We start from the raw sequence: 20,507 nt of genomic DNA on the forward strand, positions 1-20,507 counted from the left end.
TGCCACTGTTTGACATACATGCAGTTACATACTGTGTGCTGGGACCTGTGGTCCTTGAGGTGTGCTGGTTGAGTGAGGAGAAGAAAGCAGCTTCTTCCTTCTGCACCGGCTGTAGCTCTGCTCAGCATCTGCTTTTACTTTCCCTCCGCTTCTTTCCCCACACTTTCTCAAGCTTGCTGGAAGAATTATTTCTTCCTGAGATACTTTTAGCCTCAGTCACCGTTTCACGATCTGGAGGTGGTACTGCAAGAATATCCTTGTCCTGGTGCGCCAGGACTTAGTGCTGTTGGAGCTGAAGGAGGCTGGTGATGTCTGTGAGCACAGCGTTCGGGTCATGACTGTGCTGGGGCCAAATACCAGAGCACTGATAGTCACTCTGGAATAAGCCCTGATGTTGGAAGCCATGTAGAGCAAAGACACGTCAGCTGCTCCACACAGACCCTCAAGGCTCACATGCTGTTAGAGGAACATGACCGCGTTGCTCCAGGATCCAGGCTGGATCTGCGCGTTCCACGGTGCTGTGGCCAAGCTAATAAAACCACCTAGAGATGCCAGGAGTTGGCTTTTGCAAAGAATAGTATTGTTATTGATAGTTTTTCATTAACTAGGTTACCCCAGCTTCCTGTTATCTGGCATATTTGAGAGTTGACTGTGTTGAATTATACTGGAGTTCCTTACTTCTGCTTCATGGTCCAGAAGTTTGGCTGGCTTTTCTTCTGAGATAGCTCGAAGCTCTGTTTTCAGTATCGCTTGTGATCCAAACACCACCAGATTGTTCTATTAGACAAGCCTTAAATATAATTGTAACCAGAAGCCAAGTCGCTGTGTTCCTTTACTGAAGGTAGATGAGAATGAAAAAGTAGTTGGTGTTCACTGCAGAAAATTTCATTTTTCTGTATGGAAGTTGCATCCAGCAGTAGTGTGATGATAGGCTGGGATGACCACGCTTAGTAAAACTCCTTCCTACCAAGAGTTCTTGCTGTTAGGTAAATCAAAACCTGTTTTTCAGAGGGTGACTCATGGAAAACTAAGAAAAAATTTTATAATCAAATCCTCTGGAAATGCAAAATGGTGCATGACTGACACATTGTCATACACCTTACATAAATTGTTTACATGCTGCTAATCCTCTTACAATGAAAAGAGCACTCAGTAAGTCTTTAGTGCAGGCAGTAAGTAACAACCTTTCAGTTGCATGTGCTGTCCTGAGTTCTATGATTGGGCTGAATTGGTATGTTCTGTCTGATCTCAAGTTCTTGCCTGAAGCCAGGTGGAAGTTCCTGCTCCAGAATGCATCCCAAGTCTTCTCTCATGGCTGCTGAATAGTCTGAATTACACTAACTGCAATGGAAGGAAATTGTACAAAATGCATTTTGCTGTTAATCCTTCTGGAGTGGAATCTTGTCCTTTTCTTGCAGTGTGCTTTACCTCTGTTGCCATGAGCAGAGTGCAGTCCTACTTGATCATCTTTTCTTTGCTGCACGCAACTTGGGGGTCCTGAATCTTCCTTCTTGAATATGTGCATGCTGAGACCACGTTACCATTACCTGCTGTGGACAACATTTGACACGTACCGATCAGAGGATCGGTAAAGAGTCCTGAATGAGATGGCCAACCTGCTGGGATTGAAGCTGCTGGGCTCAGGAGGAAAAATGTAACCAAAGAGCTTAGATCTCTCTCCTTTCATGTGGACTAAGTGTAAAAGAGGTCTAGTTTTCAAAGCATTGGCAGCTTTGTAAGACATGCAGCAGATTCATTGAGTTAACTTGCTAAAAATTACTGCACTGCATGTATAACTGTGTGGGCTGAAGAGTCTGAATTGATGTTGGGTGAAAACAGAATTTGGGCTAACCGAAGTCTGCACTGTGACTCTGAGGAGTATAATGACTGAGAGCGGTGTGGCTGGGAAGAAGCCTAGTCAGATTTTCCCCCATACTTAAACACTCAAATGTGGATAGTAAATAAAGACGACGCTGCCTTTTTTGGGTGGTCTTTCCTTGGTAGGACTCGTCTGATTGCTCCGTATCTTTACTCCTTTTCAAGGGGGAAGTCAAGAGGAAATAAAAGATATCATTGACTGTGCCAAGTGAATTTGTGCATCTACAAGCAAGTATAAATGGTATTGTGAAATGGAATGAGTGGGGCACAGGGAATTTCCAGATCCCAAGATGAAAATAACTTCAGAGAAGTATAGACAAGTTTGAAGCATTACTGCTGTAAATGAAAGTTGCTAGGTCCTTTTTTGCTGCCACCCAAATGTTTACTTTCTGGCAGCAGAGATGTTTATTTTATATTTTCTTTTTTGTGAGTCTCAAAAACATGAACAAACCTGCATGGATTTTATAAAATGTGATGTTTTCACTTTGGGATTGTAGGATTTAGGTTGGAAGGGACCTTAGGAGGTCTGAAGTCCAACCTCCTGCTCTGAGTAGAATCAACTGTCGCTGGTCTGTTTCTGTAAACAAATTTTTCGAAGTCGTTATGATTATTTATTGGAAAAAAACTCTGGCTGATCAACTGATCAATTAAGGCAATGAAAAGTTTTCAGTCAGGCTTGTCATTAAAAGTAATAACTACTTTCCAGAAGCAAATGTGATAGAGGCAGAGGGGATAAAGGGGAAGAGCAGACACCAACAGTGAACTTGTACTTCAACCAGTCATCCCTGTATGGATTTTCACCACTTGCCAAACGTGCCTTAGACTAAGTTGTAAGTTACTTCACTACCACGCTGCATCTCTGAGACTTGTCACAGCTCAAGAGTCAGCTCACTGAAGCTCAAGGAGCCTGGTGTTGTAAGACCGCTGTGGTTTGAATGACCCCTTGAAGCATGACATGTGTTCTGACTATTTGCTTTCAACATGTGTGGGTATGATTAATGAACCTGGCTGGAAAATTTTATACTTCCACGTATTTTTTTAATTGCTATTTTTTTCCGTTTGAAATAACAAAGAAAAGTACCTAGGCAAGGCTGCATGCTTTCCTGTGGCTGGTGGATGTAGGACAGGCTTGCTTTCTGTCACTGCCCTCTTCAGGACAGACCGTGGCTCATCTTTCCCATCTGTGTTACCCCATTCTCTTCGTAACTTTTCTTTTCTTGTCCAGTTGCTTAGGCTGTGTCTTCCTTTGCAGTCCCATTAACAAGGCCTAAGCCCATGGTGGTACTGAGAGGTGTGGTCCCATCTTCATCCTTACCCCAGGCTTAGACCCTCCCTGAGGGCAGGATTCATGAAGCCAAAGGAGAGGCAGCAGGAGAACACACCAGGTTGCCCTTCCAACAGAAATGTGTTCTGTACTGGATTCCGTTGTACTGGTCTGGTCTTGCTGGAAGCACTAGAGATCGCTCTAGATAGAACTTTATCTAGCAAAGCATTTTAGGTATGTCAGTAGTTCACGTGACATCAAAACGTGGTCCACTGGGGTGTTAGTTTGTAGGGAAGTTTATTTTTGAAATTCCTTTAAGAACTGAAAGAAGAATAACGTAATTATCCGATTTTCACGCACTGCTTTAAAGTCTGATTTCCTGAATCTCTGTTTAGGCATAATGGATGGACTTCAGGGAGTCTGAACGCTCCCAGATATGACCGAGTCTCATCTGGGCTCCCTTGTCCCATGGAAGGTGGTCTTGCAAGGTCCCTTCCAGCCCGGTTTGTTCTGTAACGTGTTTGCTCAATGTACTTGATACTTGAAAGGGAAATAACGTGACACAAATCATGAACTTGAGAGAGAAGTGGGAGTGTATTTCTCATGTAGCTAATGAAGTTCAGCAGGAGAGAAGAGTTCCTTGTTATCAGCTGAGGCCTTTGGAGGAACATGGGTGCGTTTACTGAAGGAAATAAATCCGTGACACACTGTGGAAGTATCCAGGAGATTTGGATGAAGAAGAATGCAGATAATCCCTCTGAAAAGCGGGAAGTTGGATAGTTAAAATCAGTCCTTGCTGCAAGTTGTGGTTCTCAGCACTGCTTGGCACTGCCACTTGGCCAAACAGCATCTTGGCACAGAACCTGACCTTGACCAGGAAACGGTTTTCTCTGCAGCTCAATGTCAAGGAGAGGCAGCTTCGCTTCCCTTTGAAGGCGCACCTGGAGAATAAGGTTTTAAAATAGATTTTGCTTGAGCAAGTTTGTAAAAATCTGTCTGGGGTCAGCAAATGTTCTTCAGCTTTACCATGAACAGCCTCTTCCTTTGAAGTTATTGTAGTTTCGTTATTTGATGTTTACGTTACTGGGAGAAATATCTCCAACACAAAGATTTACAAGGCAGCTTCTGTATTACAGAAAACAGAGAGGAGAGGAAAAAACAAGTTTTATATAAAAATCAGTACCTCTAATCCATAGACTGGATTGACAAAAGTATTTTTTTTCCTGCAGGATTTAGCCCATGTTTTCCTTTGTAATGTCAGCCATTTTTCAATTTTATTGAAATTCTTGTTCCTTTCAATTCAGGCTCAATGTGTGAAAGGGTTTCTCTTCTCCATATGTTGACCCATCATTGCAGTGGAAAGAAAGGGTGTCTGAAACTCTGGATTATTACGACTTAGTTATGGGGTGAAATAGAAGTTAAGGGTGTAAGGTTTTAATCTCACACTGACTGCGGTGGTAGCTGGTAAAAATGGATTTTGTTAAAATACACTCTGTGTTGGTTTCTCTTGGACTTCTAGTGGAGAGCAAAACTGACTGAGGGATGAGCAATGCAGGAGAGACTTAAACCTTCTTTAGAGAAGACTTTCACAGCCAGCAGCAGTACCCTGGTAGAGTTATGGCAGTGTTTTTTTTCTTTCAATTTTGTTGGTTTTCTTTTCAGCATGCTTCTAGATTTCTTGTTCAGGGGAATGAGTCCTGTCCTGCGGTGTCACCTCCAGTACACAGAGTTTGCATTTACTGAGGCTTCCATCATGCAGTATTTCTGATCCTCATGCTGCTTGACTGCAACAGCTGACGCTTGCTATGTGGCACATCTGTACAGAAAGAAAGGGGCTGGCTGAAGGGGAAATTGTTGGAGGAGCGTGGAAGTAGGTACCTGCCCTTTGGTTGGAGATGGTCATGTTTCTAAGCATCCAGGTGCAATAGGTAGCTGCAGAAATAGTGAGTGATAGCAACGCGTTACTATTAGCAAGGCATTCTCAATATAAGGCAGATAGCCCTGCAGGTTTTCACTTCTTCCCTGTGGAACAGCTGTTGCTGTTGTGCAGAGGGGAGTTGGGGCACGTTTTATAGGAAGCAGTCTCAGACGGGGTGTAGCAGGTCTAGTGGATAGAAAGCCACTGCTCTAGAGATGTGCAGCCTGATGTTACCCTTGACATTGGTTTTATTATTTCAGCATACTGCTTATTTTCTGGGTGTGTTAGTCTCTTTTTCTTTTGCAAAGGAAGTGTAAGGACTGAAGGCTGTAAGTGTGACTGAGAAAAACAGCAAAGCACGGAGCGATGGGGTCCGCAAAGATGGGTTTAGCTGAACACTGTGTTGCTCTTAAGTAAAAGCACGAAAGTGCTGTCAGATACAGTGGGTGCTGATGAGTCTACCAAAGCACATGAGGATGCTGAAAGTCAGGTTTGGCTGCTTTGAAGCAGCTCTGACCCTCTGAAAAGGATATTTGCCACGGATGACCTAAGTGAGAACTTCATTTCTTCCTGCCTTCGTGCAGAAGGAGAGAAGACAGGACTGCAGCATGGGAAATGTTAAGTGAGAACTGCAGGTAGGTAGATAAACAGGGACAGGAGCTGTAATTACCGACTGGCGTTTGGAAAGCACCCTTGTTCTCTCCAGGCCTTCTCGTGAAGCCTCGTGATGCCAACCTACTGCAGAGGAGCCACGGTCTTGTGCCAGCGATTCATATCCATTTTGTGGAGCAGTGGGGATCTACAGTGATTAACTGCTAAGTGTTGTTATTAGTGATTCAGAGCTTCTGGCTCCACTTTCCATACATGGATCATCAGACTGTCTTTCCTTGCCATTTTAAAATTATTGTCTGAATGACCTGAATGTCTTCGAAGTAGCTTGAATTTTTGTTCTGGCGCAGGCTTTACAAACAATATCTTTCATCTGATACACTTAACATTTAATTTTGCTTTTTTAATGGGATTCTCTTCACCCAGATTTACATGATTGAGCATGCAGTCTGCTGGAGATGTTCTTTTCCAGAGATAAATTTGCCTGAGCATCTCCTAGTATGTGTTGAGCAACACGTAGGTAGCTGTTTGCTTGTCATTCGCTTCCCCAGGCAGATCAACAATGAGGGGTTTGTGTGGCTGTTGCTCAAGCAGTACTTCAGAAAAGTTCCGTCCTGCCTGGCTGTCACTTCTGTTGTTGTACTTTGCTCTTGGTGACATCACTGGTGGCAGCTAAATGAAGTGTATTAATTGTTAGATGCTGTTTGACCAAGGATGTTGACTTTTCCCAGCAGCCAATCCTACACAGCCGATTTAGTAGAAGAAACTGTGCGTACCATAATACGGTTACAAGCATGGGTGGGAGTGGTGTTAGTCTGTTTATGTAGATGGCAGATATATAATTAAAGAGAACCAGAAGTGATGTGAATCACTTTTATATTTTCAAAGTCTCCACCGCTGATGCAGAATCAGCTCTGAAATTAAAAACCCTCTACTCTGTTGAAAGTTCTTTGTGATGCCTCTAAGGTCAGTATTAGCAGGGGAACAATGCTGTTGTACAGGGCTGCCTCTGCAAGGTGAGGATCCAGGTGCCTTTATAAACAGCAAGGGATCAGGAGGTGTGAAGTGCTCTCAGCAGAGGTGCAGGCAGATTTCAGCTGGGTATAGCCCATACCACAGCACAAACACTGCCCTCAGGATGCACTTTTGACACTCACATGTTAAGTTTTCACATTAATTCCGCAGAAATGATCCCTCCTGGTTTCTTCAGAAGGCTATTTGTGTGCATGTGGTTGTCTGCTGGGGAGGAGGTAGGCTTCACAGTGAAGTCAAGGAAGCTCTTGTTGCTAACCCTTTGTATGCTGAGAGCAAGGCTGCATGGCGGGGGAGCTTGCAGAGAAGTTATTTCAAGTGAAGCAGCACTGCAGGGACAAGGGCAATGTCATGAGCCTAAGCTCTGTGCTGTAATAGCCACATCCTCCTTAATGTCCTTGGGGTCCTTCCTCCCGGCAGTCAGCCTTTCTGTACAGAAAGAACTCAGCCCTTGGTGCTGTGCTGGAGAGAAACCTCTTCAGCAGTGCCCGTTTCGTCTTTCTCCCAAGAATACCTCTTTCCACGACCACCTCCTCTCCAGAAATTGAAGTCTGTGGTAGCACACATGATCTGGGTGGCACTGAGGTAAGTAGGAAATGTAGTCTAGAGCTGGTAGTGCACTTTGAACATCATGCCCTTAACCATGAGATTATTCTTCCTTCCTTATAAGCAAACATCCTTTTATTAAAGTAGAAGGATATTGCATCATGAAATCTACGTTCTGCTCTTTATCTGACCGTGTTTGCTTTCCAATTAATTCTATTAAGAGTGAAAACAGATCAATTGCTTCCTTTGCACATTAGCCTTGAATTCTTCATCAGTTCTCATACTCAAGGCCACTGCTGCAGAACTTCATTTGCAAATTTGGGTAGGAGAGTTGTTAAATGAAAACTGGAAGAGACCACAGTCTTGTATTTTTCCACTTAGGAGGAGATGGAGAAAAATCTGCACGCTAAGTCATTATCAAAAAGCTCTCATTTTCCAAGATACCTTTTACAGTAGCTTAAAACAGATGGATTCCTTCGTTACTCCTCTGACAGGGCTGTGAAGTTCCCAGCTTCCCTTTGATAAGGGAAAGCATCCCAAGGTAGCTGAGTGGAGTAGGGCAGAGGAATTGTGTTCTAGAAATGAGTGTTTCTTTTTGCTGACCATAAGGGCGGTCCTTGTGGCTAACTCTGAGATTAATCCCAGTTTTCAAGCCTACTTCTCTCTTCCTCTTGAAACACGGTGCATTGGGTTGTCTCATTGGCTTAGACAAAATGTGCAACAGATTTTCAAGGGTTGTAATTTTAATTTATAAATACCTGCCATTTTATCCACTGCCAGGTTTTGCCGTGGGGTTGGTAATTATGCTGAGAAGTGAGCCCACCCGTCAAAGCACTTGCAGTTCTCATTTAAAAGCCGTCAAAACACGGTGGGTGCATACTGGGAAGAGGTTCGTTGTCGCTCAGTGGAAACCTGCGTTCTGGGACAGCCATTGCTTTCAGTGGCTTCAAAAACGGAGCTCAAATTGCTGCAGTCTCCCAAAACTGCTGGCTTCCAAGCATTAACGTGTCCTCATGGGAATGGGAGCTGTCCCCAGAATGCAGGCCCAGTGGGAATGGTGAGATTGAACACAGTGCTGTTGCATTGGGATGTTTGACATTAGTTTTCTTGGGTTGCTTGGATGTCTAACAGGGGCCTCGCTGGGCTGTTTCTGCAGGATATTACTGCTGCACATAGCCCTGTTGGCAGAGTCTGCCGGCACGAAAGCAGAAGTGAAGTACCCTTGTGCTTTTGGGGGAAAATTTGCCTAGGGTGACAGTATGTAAATGTGAATATGTAAATACACAGATAGTACCAAGCTGATGGATGAGGGAAGAGCAGATTTCCTAGAGGGAAGGAGGGGATGGCTGGTGCTCCATCAGCTGTCCTGTGATGCCTCCTGGGCACGTGGTGGCTCTTCACTAATGCTGATGGTAGTGAGGGCAGTTCTGTGCTCATCATCCATGCAGTCTGGGGCATCCTTCCAGAGCTAAGTCCTACACAGAGGGGGGAAAACAAAGTGGATTTTTTTGCCACAGCACGAAGGGTGAGCTGTTCTTTGTTGGAAGGGGCGAGGCGTTGCTGCTTCTTCCATCTGGACAAGAAGTATTCTTTGCCGTTGCCCTTAGGGTTTATCAGCAAATTTTCTTTCCTGCTCAAATTTAAATTGACATTTGTTTTTTTTGTTGTTTTTTTTTTTTTTCCCCTTGACGTTAGTGCCAGATCCAAGGACTGAGTCAAGTGTTGAAGCGATAATAGTGAATTTTTAATCCTCTTTTTATTGAAATTGCATGGGGCATGTGGGGTGCAATGTCGTGACAAGTACCGTCTCCGAGTGCCCACGATCGTTACAATGGTGCTGAACTGACTTGTTCTTTTTGAGGGAATGTTGGTTGTGGCAGATACATGCTTGTGCTCATGCACTTCTAAAGTGGGCTGAGTGAAATTAAGGAACTGGCAGCAAGAACAAGCAAGAAGCCTAAAGGAACTGATACTGCCAAAGGCTGGTACCAGGGCACAGCTAGGCACACACCAAAGCATATCCAGCACAGGAGATGACTTGCCCATGAAGCTGACTCAACGGGTCGTGGGCTGCTGCGTGTTTGCTTATCTGACATGGAGCGCTTGGGTCCACCGCCATGGGATGCAAAGTGCTTGGTCTTCTGGAGAAGCTGCAATGAAAAAATGCGATGCTGTGGCTTGGGTAAATCTCCTCCTTTTGATTGTGCTCTGAAAGTTCTCTGTCCCATCGGTTTATGCTTTCGGTGGTGTGTTGGAGAGGTGGTGATCTGGTTTGTGTCTTGTTTTTGAGCGCTCGGGGATCTTCCAGTCTGCTCCGTCTTCCTGAGCATAGTAAGAATACTTGGATTTCATTAGTATTAGCTGCTTGGATTTTCAGGCAGGATAACTACCTGTTATTTTGGAACTCGTGAAGCATGCAGGTGCCATAGTAAATACATCCTTGCGATAACCAGCCTGTCATGTATGTTGATTCCCTCTAATTGCAGCTCTGCACGCTGCATCCCAGCTCATGGTGTGAGCCCTGCAGGGCAGGAGAACAGCAGTGAAACAAGGCATCGTGCCTTAGAAGGTTGAACTCTGACCCTCCTTCCCCATCTTCCCTTTCCAAACGCACAAGTGCATTCTCCCAAGACATGAAGTGGTTTCCTAAGTTTGTACCAGGGATCAGAGGTCGCAGTGTTGGAGCTCAGGGCTCCTGCAGTCCTGCTCTCAGCTTGCTGGTGTGCACTGCCCTCTCAAGTGCACCTTTTTACGTGTGGTTGCCAGCATATCTTGCTGCTTCAACTGCTGCAGTATCATTTCACCTGTACTTTTCCATCCAGGGCGAGGACAGCAGGATAAACATGGTGATGCAGAGCGAAGTCTAATGTAATTTTACAGATGCCAGGAGCTTCAAACGTGCCATCTAGTGGCATAAACACAGCACTTCAAATAAAGGGCCCTGTCCACAAATTCACCCCCCTTGTGCTCATTACTTCCGAATAATTCGTCTCTTCTGGACAGAGATGAACACTTACGGTCCTTGCAACCCATCAGTTTTTGGAGTGTGTGGAACTGAGCTCTTCGAGGACTTCTTAATCAGAAGGAGGAGCAAGGAATTTAGTAGTCTATGACATAAAAAGTATGTGCACACTCAGGAAGTCTGTGCCTTCATGCCAAGAAAACTGTTTCTGCCAGTGTTGCCTTTCCATTGAGGAACTGAGCGGCCTTTGCAAACCCAGTAAATCTTAGGGTTCAAATACCATTGGGAGTGGGAGGGGAGGGCAGGGATGGAGAGGAGAAGGAGATAGCAGCAATAATGTGATGAATCACTGCATGGTTACAGAGCACCAACAGAGCTCTGATGTGAGAAGCCTTGCCTTTGCAAATCAACGCTAGGACATTCTGCACTGCAGCTTAAACCTGAACTACTTTCTGTCTGCTAAAGGAGGCTGCGCCAAATTGCAAAAGACTCAGAGATGGCTCTGAAAACCTACTTCATCAGCAAAAATAGGCCTTACAGTGAGGAGTGTTAAAAGGCAGTAGGTTTACACCACAGTTCGGCATGTGCACGTAGTGAATTATGGTCTGAATTAAATCTGTCCAGCGTGTTTGTCTTTACTGTTATCTTCAACTTGAGCCCTGGCATGGAATTAAAGTTGTGCAGGTTGGAATTTGCGTGCTTGCTGTTCCTAGGGTTTTTACCTAGAGGTCATTGTGTCCTTTATTACAGCAAGCACGAAACTTGCCTGCTGTTTGCATTGGATTATATGATCCATCTGTTGTAGCTACCAGAGTAGATCAGGAGAGTAATTCTCTGCTTCTCTACATACCCCTCAAGTTGTCATTTTGGAAGTTGCAGTATTGGAATGGAGCCTCTCCTGTCAGCTCCTGCAGCTCCTTTGTGTGCCGTGCTCGCATGGAAACGTGTGAGACCAAATGTGAGAAAAGATTTCCAACGCTGGAATTGCAAACTGAAAATAATCTGGAAGATGCTTGTAGAAAGAATTAGAGAATGTGAAAATACCAAGCAAGCCAAGTGGGAAGAAAACCAAGTTAAGTGCCAGTATTAAGTGCGGGAAGTGTATCTGTCCTAACTTGAGGTCTGCTTATATAGCTTGGATAAAATGCAGGAAGAGGATTAAAAGAAACCAAACCTGGAGCTGAGCGGCATCTCTCTGGCAATCTCTTCCGAAGAAGATTTGAGTGCTGTGCTGTGGTGAGCACCCTTCAGAAAGGTGAGGCTGGGATCTGCCTCGTTACTCAGCTCGTCACCTGAGTGCTTGGGCAGTCTGTTCCCAGGGCACACGTACTGCCAGCAGTGTTTCTGGCCTAAACTTCACAGCCTGCACCGCTCAGGAGCCCACAGGAGCAGGCCCTTAAACAAGATGAAGTTCAGCTTGCATCTGGTTTAGTCCTTGCACTGCTGCAGCATAGTGGTACAAAATGGGACGTAGCTAAGGAGAGAAACCCCAGTGCTACCCAGGAAGCTCTGTGGAAAGCGCCTGTTTTCATCACGTGGGGCTGATTGATTTATTGATAGTGAAGTGGGTACTTTGGCCTTGTTGGCTGTGTCACTGTGTACACCAACCGCATCCGCTCCAGGGAGCAGTGCTTTCCCCTCTGCTGCAGCAGAGGTGTTTTCCTGAAGCAGACCCCTACGTGTCCTCTGTGTCTCACTAAGACCACTATAAAACATTATTCACGAGCTTCCATTTTTGTTTGCAGGCAAAGTCACCCTGCAGGCATGCAGGCTTGCTGCTCCTTCATGAAGGAACAGGGCAGTGAGATCCTGAGCATGATGGGGGCAGCTGGGACCGTGATTCAGAAACATGCACTGTTGGGCTGAGCGAGTCCTGCCTGCTGCGGGAGGGACTAGGAGACAACACGTCTGGGGAAAAACACGACCCAACAAAAAGAAAACACCCAACAACAGAAGAAAAGAACGACCTCAGAAAGCAAAAACAGAAAAAAAAAAAAAAAATCCGAGTTGTGAAAGTTTACATCACGCACTTGAAAATTATTGTCTTTATTTTTATTTTTGACCAAAGTTAAATCAGACTTAGGCAAATGATGAAGATGTGCCCTTCCTGCCACTACATGACTTTTTTTTTTAAAGGAGAGTGGCATTTTTAAATCAAAAAAGCAGGTGCTTCTTACCTGTCACCTTTCCTTCGGCTGAGTACAGTTAGACTTTGTGGCAGGAATTATTTGACTGTTCGTACTAATGGGATGCAGCATTCGACTGCAATGCAGGTCTTTTATTAATAACATTTAACACGTAGCAGTATAATTCCATTGCACCTACTACTATACTGGCTTGATTTTGCACAAAATAAGTTTCTACTTCCTTGAAGGCCTTACATAAGCATTAGCTGGGAACCAATCCAGCCTGTTTGATTGCAATAAAGGAGCCGATTCAGAATGAGCTCTTAGAAATAGTTGTAAACAGGTTTATATATAGACACTGCTATTATATACGAAACTTGCTGGAGAAACCTTTCCTGTGAACTAGTGGATTTAGTATATGCCATGGAGACTCTGCTGCAAGCAATTGTGTTGTAGTAGATCAAGGCAAGGTCTAAAAGACAAGAACATCTTCTCTGAAATTGTTGCATGCAGAAGGAGCTGAGTATCCCTTGGCTCTCCGCTTTTGCTGTAAGAAGGACGTTTGATACAAAGGCTCAGAATCCTTCAGCATCCTACACATGCAAATACAGGTGCCGTGCACGTTATATTTGGATTTCCGCGTTGTTTCGGAGCCGTTTCAAGTCTGTCAGCAGCAGCCTTGTGTGATTTGATCCCTTGCTTTCATCGCCTGTGCCCAGTTCTAGGCGAGGTGTGACAGCCCCCTCGTCCTGGTAGTCTCTGCTGAGCACCGAGCCTGGGAACAATGGGAAGACAATGGGAAGATGGGCTCTGGGAGTTCTATGCTTCCTAACTGGGCAGGACCCCCGCTTGTTCTGGCCAGAGCTCACGATGGGGCTCGTGTCTCGTGCAGGTATGTGTATGTCTGACCAGCAGCGCAGGGGCTGTGTTTGCTGATCTTTGTTGCCAGCTTGCATTCAGCATCGTTTGTCGTGTGCTCGCGCAGAGTTTTGGGCTAGGTGCAGGGCAAAACACGGGGAGGCTCGTGCCTTTGTGATGGATTTGTAAGGATGATTTGTCGCTCGGTGCCTCGCCTCCTTCCTAATGAGCTGAATTGTTAAAATATGTTAATGTCAGTAGACAGGCAAGAAAGGGTGAAGCAATATACTGACGCGCTGAGTAGTCAGATCATCTCCCGCGCGGGGAAAAACTCAAATACGAAACAGAAACGAGAAGTGCCTCTCTCCCTCCCTGTAGAGGCACCAGCTCTGGCTCCTTCAGCGTGCAGAAGCAGGTTAGACAATGGCATCTTCAGTATGAATTCTTTTTTGTGAAGGTCCTGAAGATTCAAAGCATGATGTGTTCTAATCGCCTTTTTACTCTCCTGTTACTATTATTATTATTATTATTTTTTGCAAAGTTGGAGTCTTGTTTCGGATGGCTGAATTTGCGAGCAGCGTATTTGTGATGGAACAACAACAAAATGAGCATTGCTGGCCTGAATTCCTTAATACCATCCTGGTTAACCGGGGTTCCTTGCTGAAATCGTAGTGAATTTCATCCTAAGCAGGAACGGGATAAAGGGAATTTCATAAAGGCGCAGGACGTTGTGGTGCTCTGCCGTAGCGTTTGTCATTTCGGCAAAGCGATGCTTCACGTTTCTTAAAAAGTGTGTTTCTTTGAAATAGGAACTGCTTAATAATCAATCTCAGGGATGGCAGCGCGGTGGGAGCTGCTCCTGGGCGGTCTGTCACCGCTCTGGCCCCGCTGCCACGAGCAGGCATGCTCATTTGTGAGGTTCCCTTGTTTGATAAACATAACACTTGGCTTTTGTTCTCTTACTTAATCGTTTCCTTCAAAGAGTTAACTTCCTAAGCAGCTACAGATTAGTTCTCTCAGTTGTTTTCATTATTTTTCTTGTCACGCACGGTGGAGGTCCAGTGTTTGTGAAATGTCTTCTTTTATTTTGTCCCCCCTTCCATTGCTGCCTCAACGATGCTGGCAGTGCAGACCGAGCTGAAACGCTTGCTGGCGTCTACTCACTGTTACCAAGTTTCACCTCTTTGAATATCAGTGCTGCAGAATTGAGTACTTTTCCCTGAGGGTGATGTGAGCACTCCGGTATTTTGTATTTCTGCACTTTAGCACTGAGCTTCCACGTGCTCACCGCTGAGCAATTTCCTTTTGTACTGCTGACAGGTGACTCAAAGCAGGAGGAGCAGATGTCTGCGGCGTTCGCTGGTGGCTGCAGCCTTAGGAGATGAGTTTTGGAATCCCCATCAAAGTCAGGATTAGGCTCAGGATCCGCCAGCAGCACCGAGCTCGCCAGGAGAGCGCAGAGGAAGAGGAAACCATTCACAGCGACTCATCGTGTGGTTGGGTGATTCAGGGGTCTGCTGGTGGCGGTCACAGAGGCACGTGGCACCGTCTTTGTCTGCCGTGCAGGATGCAAACGGTCTCTGAACATTAATTCTGTCCTTTTGATTTTTGTCCGGTGAATTATTTCCTGAAAGGAGTTACTGTATTTTCTGGAATGAGCGTTGTGAAATTCTTTTCTTTACAGTGGGCGAGTTTTCAGCTGGTGATTTATCAACCAAGTATTTTACAGGATCACAGTCAAAGGCTCTTCTAACAAAAAAAAAAAAAAAAAAAAAAAAAACCTGGTGCAATAGGGAAAGTAAAAGTGTCTTGGTTTCCGAATGATGGAGGAATAACCGAAAGAGCGAGTTCCTGGAATAGTAGCTCCATTGGCTCTCGTTGGTGATTTCCTGTGCGTTTGCTGAAAGAAGCACTCGGTGATGTGAGTAGGTGGTACTAAAGGGTTATTACGAAACCTTTTTTCAACCAGACATTTGAGTCATGGATCGGGAAGAAGGAGAGCAGCTTCCGAGCTTTCCCTTTGTTCGAGCAGAGCGCCTGAAGAGGCACAGGCAGGATACTCTGTGTTGGTGTGGAGAAGGATGGAGCGGGGAGCGGGTTCCGGCGTTGGGTGACGCGCCCTTCTTCGTGCCACCGCGTGCTGCCACGGGCAGCGAGGAATTGGGCTGGAGCAGCTGGCGGCAGCATGCAAGGTGCACGCGGAGCGCTTCCCTGCCCGTGGCTCGATTTGAAAGCGTAAGTAACTGCTCGTGGCTTCTCCCAGACGTGAGAGACAAAATGGAGCTGTGTCAGGACGAACGTCTGCGCCAGGGCGAGCTGGTTTGTTGGAGCAGTTTGGTTCTGTTCTGTGAGCAGCTGAGCTGCCACTGGCAGCAGGCAGTTGGCTTCTCCATCAGGGGAAAGAAAAAAAAACAAAAAAAAACACAGGGGGTGTTTAAGGGAATTGGTTTGGCTCCTAAACCGAAGGAATTGTTGACCTACTGACTCAGTTATGAAGAATCAGGGAAACGGTCTTATTGTGGTTTCTTTTGTTGGTGGCAGATTCAGAAGACATCTGTGAGCGTACGGGTAGGACTAGCACAGGAGAGGTGCTTCTGGTACCTGCTGCGTGCTGCATGGATTTTGTGCCAGGAAGGAGCTGAGGTGCTGACTGCTCAGCAACACTTAAGCTTGATTTCTGATGCTTTTCCTGATAATGCAGTGGTAAGTTTATATACTTCTCATTTTCAGTGCTTAGATGGTATCTTGCTAAATGTAGTGGGAAGAAATCTCTTACCAGCTCTGTGAGTGTGGCAAGGTGTGTTGGTTTTATTTTGTTTTTTTCATGGGAGCAGCTTTCACAGAAAAAGCTAGCTGATCTGCTGGAGTGCAGGAATCTGTAAATAAGGGGGCAAGCTTAGGCAGTCAGGTTGACAAAAAACAATCTGAAATTGCTTTTCCCTCCCGGCTTCCCCCTACAAAGCTGTGCTGTGTTGGTGCTAAGCAGAGGGACGGGCCAGCCCTCCATGCCCCACCTTTGGGATCGTAGCATCCCTGAGCCCCTGCTGCTCCTCTGCTTTCCTGTTGCCTTTGCTGAACGAACGAAGCTTTGGTTTATTTTGAATTTCATACGAAAATCAGATGTCCAGTACCGTGCAGTAAATCCAGTAGATACTTTTCCTGAAATATGCCTGGAACAAAAGTAATGATATTTTAAGTGGCTTGGTAAATCTTCCACAAAAAGGCTATCAATTAGTGGTTTCTCAGAAAAGAAAACTAAATAAAAAATGATGAACGTACTGTTGGCTGGAGGGAATCACGCTGCCTGCTGGAGCTGTGGCTGGAAGTTGTGCTCCCTGGATCTGCTTGTGACTCTAGCACTGATTTGGGGGGGGGTTTGTTTGGAGGAGGGGTCTTCTGGAGCGAGCCCTTATTTATTCCTGGTTATCCAGTCAATAAAACGAGGATAGCGATGTTTAACTTACCTTCAGTGCTTCATCAGCATTATCACTGTGCTTTCCTTCAAAAGAGGAAGCTGTTTTTCTGGTATGCTTTCCAGAAAACTGTTCTGCATGCGGAGATGATAAGAAGGTAGGGGAGGCAGAAGGGTGCTTATTTAATGGATCTCGCTGGGTGCCGCGTCTCCTCCAGGCAACAGTCGCAGTAAGTGTTGGTGCTGCGTGCTCGCAGCCCAACGTCAGGAATGCAGGGGGTGGCTTTCCTGTCCTGGGTGGGTGACACGAGGACGTCTTGCTATTCCCAGCCCGTCCAGGCGTGAGTCGTAGTACGGCGCTCGGGGAATATTCTCCCCCCCTTTTCTGCAGTGGCGACATCCACCGCATCTCCCTGCAGAGCTGGGAATAAACCCAGCGGTGAAATAAAAAGAAAAAAAAAAAAAAAAAAAAAAAAACACAACAGGGGAGGTTTAGCATTGTGCTGGATTTCCTTTCCTTAAGTGCTTCCTTTGGACCGCGGGAGAGGAGCTTACGTGAGCGGCGAGTTTCTAGTGAGCAGTTGTACCGTGCGGAGCGGGGAGGCAGGGTCAGGGAAGAGTCACTTGGTTGTTATGTGGGTGTGAAAAAGCCCATGAAAGGGAAAGGCGGAGGAAAACATTTTGCTGGACTTCAAACAAATAAAAGGGAACCTTACGTGAACTGGGTATTTGAAGTTAGGCTTTTGCCAAGTATTTTTGTGAATTAGCGCGTATCTTCGGAAAAGCATTCATTTAGCAGTGAGCTTATCAAAGTGTTCTCAGGAGGGACTGTATTTAAAAAAAAAAAAAAAAAAAAAATCCCTGTTTTCTTATCACTTCAGATAGAGAGAAAGGAAGTTGTGGATGTTTATAGCCCCTAAACTGTTAGTTGTTAAACGTCAATTCGAGCTGCAGATCAAATTTCCTCAGGTTCACATTGGAGCTGTTTCATTGACTAAGGAATTACAGGCAGGACCCGTTAAAGGAGAAGCAGTTTTAGATCCCCAGTTAGCTGTGGTGTACCCACCTGTGCAGCAGGACAGCTGCCCTCTGAGACCCTCTGCTTTTGGGGAGCAGGCCCTTACTGTCTGCTCCCTGCTGGGGACGGTGCACACCCAAAATCAGTGCAAGATATCATCTTGTATTCTGAATGCTGCTGGTTTTGTTTTGTTTGTTCTTGCGTGTGTGTTTGCAGTATCTCTGTTTTCTTCTTGTTAAAATATCACTAAATAGAAGATGTGGAATCTAAAATACATGGTGCAGAGATTGCTTTTTTTTTTCCCCCCCCCACGTTTTCTGTGATTATATTGACTGAAAAAATGCAGCACACAGAGGTTGCTTTAACAGCGCTTGCTCTGAAGCAGAAAACTGCTTGCTTATTGCATTAGTAAGTGAAAGACTTGATACTGTAAAAAACCCTTTATCATAAGCCATATCTTTCTAAACACAAGCCATAAATTGCATTATAAGGAAACACTAAAGCAATCTGAAATTAGATACAAACAGATGTATAGTATGGGTTCTTTCGCTGTAGTATGATTTCTTTCACTGAAGCAGCCCAGTGCTTGACATTTCAGGTGCATGCAGTCTCTTGATAGCATTCATTTGTGCTGACTTCTGAGGGATTCCCACCTGAAAGGTTGCAGGCAAAGTATAGAGACTTAGTTGGTTTTGTTTTTTCTACTGTATTGTGATTTCCTAAGTTCTTGATGGCCTGTAGCGATCCAAATGCAGAGTTTGCGGCTGAAGTTCACCTCCAGAGTGGTGAGCTCAAAATTGGACCTGGAAGAGAAGAGCACTTCCTCTTGTATTGTTCTGCTGGAATCGCGATCCAACATTTAAACAAAAATAATCCATCAAGCCAAATAAAAATGTATGCATACCAGCAGCACGGGGCGTGAATTGGAAGCCATTTGCATCCATGCAGTTTGAGAACAGTCCTGTGCAGCGATCGCTGCTCTTCCTGCTTGTTTTTCTCTCTTCCTATACATCTGCTGGCAACCTGGCCTGCTGATGGGTAGTGCTGCCCAGCCAGGCTGCCCATTCAAGGGTTGGTAAATTGCAGCTGGAAGTCTTTTTCCCCTTGTGATCAAAATTCGGGCACCTGGGTGTATCTTTAAGGACCTAAGCGGCTATTGAAACTCCTCATATGACCTGTTACTACAGGCTCCTGTATATGCAGTTCTATTGCCAAAACATGAGGTTGGCAGAAGTGAGTCATAACTGCGAAGATCTCAGCTTTGCTCTTTGATTTACTTTTATCCACCAAAAATTAAAATATTTCCAAGAATACAGGTAGGTATGTGCTGTTCTCCTGTTAGGGCAGAGCTCTCACTTGGCTCTTCAGCGTATTTACATAGCTCATAGGTTATATCTTTTCAAGCTTTAATATAAAAAGAGCTGTGTGTACATTTTATCTAATCTTCAGCGCATTAGGCATGAGCAGTTCCTGGAGAAAGGATCACAACGTAGAGCTCTGCCCCTTCTCCTGGGAGTCTCTGTCTCATGGAGTGATATTTGCCCTGCAGTGCTTTCTCTTTATGGCTTCGTGAATTCTGAATTCCTCCCTATGCTGGCACAGCTCCTGTGGGAGGGCAGAGTGCAGCCTCAGCCCAAGCTCTGCCTGAAGTCTGCTCTGTAGGAAGTGGGATCTGCAGGGGGAATAGTGCCCAGCTTCCCAGGTGAGGCCTCACCTTTGGATTACTCTTTCAAAGCAACAGTACTATCTTTTTTGACAGGTCTCTGGATGGCCATGACCAGGACAGCTGCGTGTCCTGTAGTCAGTGTTTTAGCATGACCTGAAGGTACAGAACACATTGAGCTGCTGTGCAGATTTCATGTGGGATTTAAGGGCTAGCTTCTTCTGTGGTCAGTGCTGATGACTGTGTGGCTTTGGGTTGAGCTGGATCAATTGCTGATCTCAATGAAAATTAGATTTTTCTCCCTTTCTGGGGGGGAAGATAAGGTTTTGACTGTCCAAGCTGATGCAATTCATTGTATAGCTGCATGGCTGCTGATGCTCGTGTGGAAGTACCAGGAACTCGTGGTCAGAAGCTCAGGAGAAGGTGGAGCTGTCCCTTTCCATTACACCTGCGTTAAGTGGAATTCGATCTGATCAAGAAACCTCACCTCCTCTGTAGCACTCAAGCAAAAGCTGAGCGCTGACTTTGTCAGTTACAGGTGCTTAAGGAGCCTTGATCTCCAAATCGAGCAGGTATTGATATTTTCTGTTCCCTATTTTCTGTTGGCATCTGCATTTTAGATGTCTGCATTTCACTTGAATGTCACTGTACATTGAGCATTTAATTTTTTCTTTTTGTACATCAGCAACAGTAGTAGTCCTTTCTGTTTTCTTTGCAGAGTCTTAAGTGCTTGAGAGGAGGGTTGGTACACCTCGGGTATGGTGGGATCCATCCAGTACTAAAATTTCTAGTCATTAATGTACATAAGTAGTATAGAAATAATATTTATAAGCATCCTAGGACTCATGGCGTTTACAGACTCACCATGTTTTTTTCAAACTGCGTCATCACAGATTGTTTTTTTGCTCGTGATCCTCACAAAATTTGTCCTTGGCTATAATCTTACAAATAATGCCACATCCTAATCAGAGTCAGGGTGGAATTTCTGTTGGCCAGGAAAAAAAGCAACAAAAGACCAAACCCGTTCCTCCAGAGAAACTTTGAGGACAGAGGTGGTTCAGGCAGTGGGGTCGAGGGGGGTGATCCTGCCTCTCTGCTCTGCTCTGGTGAGGCCTCTCCTGGAGTACTGCATCCAGATGTGGAGTCCTCAGCACAGGAGAGACATGGAGCTGTTGGAGTGTGTCCAAAGGAGGGCCACAAAAATGATCCAAGGGATGGAAC

General features: G+C 45.3%; 1 long non-coding RNA gene across 1 annotated transcript in view; it reads left to right on the forward strand.

The window, feature by feature from the left end:
• LOC110392239 overlaps positions 1-20,507 on the forward strand; it is a 144,012-nt gene that overhangs the window by 92,214 nt on the left and 31,291 nt on the right. The window contains exon 9 of the long non-coding RNA XR_002434273.1: positions 14,514-15,896. This is a non-coding gene — a long non-coding RNA (uncharacterized LOC110392239). The remainder of the gene's footprint in view (positions 1-14,513; positions 15,897-20,507) is intronic.

The sequence above is a fragment of the Numida meleagris genome, chromosome 1 (genome assembly GCF_002078875.1).
Source record: "Numida meleagris isolate 19003 breed g44 Domestic line chromosome 1, NumMel1.0, whole genome shotgun sequence".
Taxonomy (NCBI): domain Eukaryota; kingdom Metazoa; phylum Chordata; class Aves; order Galliformes; family Numididae; genus Numida; species Numida meleagris.